The sequence below is a fragment of the Lottia gigantea genome, assembly GCF_000327385.1.
Source record: "Lottia gigantea unplaced genomic scaffold LOTGIsca_42, whole genome shotgun sequence".
Taxonomy (NCBI): Eukaryota; Metazoa; Mollusca; class Gastropoda; family Lottiidae; genus Lottia; species Lottia gigantea.
The window spans coordinates 1,715,966-1,718,275 of NW_008709463.1; the positions used below are offsets into that span (position 1 = coordinate 1,715,966).

General features: G+C 38.1%; 1 protein-coding gene across 1 annotated transcript in view; it reads right to left on the reverse strand.

The window, feature by feature from the left end:
- LOTGIDRAFT_204198 (hypothetical protein) overlaps positions 1-2,310 on the reverse strand; it is a 106,974-nt gene that overhangs the window by 94,924 nt on the left and 9,740 nt on the right. Inside the window, exon 4 of the mRNA XM_009060430.1 lies at positions 1,183-1,187. The gene's annotated coding sequence lies outside the window, so the exon portion shown is untranslated. The remainder of the gene's footprint in view (positions 1-1,182; positions 1,188-2,310) is intronic.

The following is a 2,310-nucleotide window of genomic DNA, read 5'->3' on the forward strand; positions in this document are numbered from 1 at the left end:
ACCATCGATTATACCACCTGAACCACCGATTGAAAAACCTGAACCAGTGCAACCAGATTCTTTTATTTTAAGACCTTATGCACCTGCTGAAAACCCCGAATATCCATCGCTTTTACCAGAACACCCTAGTGTACATTCCGAACCCCGACCCTTGTCAATCGAAGACCTCATAGAACGTCCAGAGCCACCAGTATTGAAACCAAAAATATTACCAAGAAAATACTATGACCCATTCCAAAATATTCCATCTCCAAATCAAATTTTCCAAATGCCATATTGGTCGAAACCGAAGTCATACCACTATTCGTACAAAAAACGATATAGTTATCAAAATTCAGTTACGTCGAAACCATCAGCGATGTCGGTATTCAAAGGTAAAAGCTATTACCCCATGAGTAATCCGAAACTCCAGACCAAGTACTATTCTAAATCCTCTTTTCCTTACAAGTCGTCGATATCATGGCCAAAGTTTAATTCTTTTCCAAATTATTATGTCTGAGACTTATATATTTTCTGTGCTCTAAATTCTCTTAAGGTACCATCACACCATAGTGATTCCCAGTGTGTATGGTTGTGAATAATGAAATTGGTCATGAGTCCTGAACACACAACTCAGAACAGCTATTCTTTTTCGTTGCTGGTGATCGCTGTTGTGTGAGGGCCCCTTTAGACATTCTCTGTACACTATGTCTTTCCACCGATTTGATCAATATCATGTAAAGAAGAATTTAAGTTATACTAATTTCAAGATAATTCAAATAAAAGTTATTGCTGCTTGTTGTGTTTGCTTTTTATCTTTAGAACATTGTACAGTTTACCGCGAACCTCATCAAAAAGCCATCAAGAATGTCATTATATATCTGTGGGGAATACGTCTAGATAACCCGTCCATTCAGAATGTCATCTCGTGCCTTTGGGACCGGCCTTGGCAATCATATAAAGAGCCTACTGTACGTTTTACAAATGAACATGGTCGTTTTAATGTGTCGCTTTCTAGATTAAAACTGTAGCATCTAGTTTGTTGGCAATCGAATAATAATATTAAACATGTAGAACATCGACAATCAGTGGCGGTGCCAGCCTCCCGAGACTATGGGTACAAATAGGGGGCAGACAACTCCGTGGACGGGTCAGTCACAAACAGGATTCCCACAAAGAAAAATTGAATTTATTTGATACATTCTGACACATATTTTGAGACCAAAACATTTTCAAAGCCTTTCTGTCGAAGACTCTGATATTCTGCACTTGTTGACTACAATTCAATCAATTCTCTGCATTCCGTGATACAAGAAAGGTAGCTATTGTAGTCAAGGTATAAGACTAAGTTCGTAATACCTGGTACCTGATGCTGGTACACATGAATCTAACTATGTCCTTTCAGAATGTTTATTATCACTGACCGTATTATCACATCAAGGATAAGTTAAGAATGTTGATCATATATATTTGTAATGTTGTTTTATCTAATTATTCATCGATCGACGACCAATCATCGACCTTTTTTTTATATTTTTGATATTTAAATCGTTTATTTTGTACTGTACTATGTAACACCAATTTATTATGGTTCAGGGGCACAGATCGCTTTTTCAATGCGGGGTGGACCAGTGGCGTATACAGGATTTATTCAAAGGGGGTCGGACCGAAGGGGCAAGTAATATATCTGGAGGGACAAGTGATATATCCTCCAAGTAATATATCCGGAGGGGCAAGTAATATATCTGGTGGAACAAGTGATATATCCGGAGGGACATGTAATATGTCTGGAGGGGCAAGTAATACATCTGGAGGAACAAGTAATATATCCGGAGGGGCAAGTAATATATCTTGAGGGGCAAGTAATATATCTGGTGGAACAAGTAATATATCTTGAGGGGCAAGTAATATATCTGGAGGAACAAGTAATATATCCGTAGGGGGCAATGATGACTTTCTATTTCAATAGGATGTTTTTTTTTTCCATTTTACATGGTGGAGTCTCAAAACTACTGCTTCGACATCCAATATCATTCGGGACACTAGACACAATATTCTCTTCTATGCCTATGTCCAATATACTAGTGAACTATGATAATCAGATGCAGGTCTTTCGTAATTAGCAAACTGCATGTACTGTACTACCCCTTTCCACGCCCTTCATTAAAAGCTAGTACTCGGGTAGTTATTACTTTGGGCGTGAAGTAAACCTTGTTATGTAAATTACTACCACACCTAACGTATTCAGCATTTTATAATGATAGATCACGGTACAGTTCAAATTTATCTTTAATGCGGAACTCAATGGCGGCGTCGGCCTGACTTAATGGT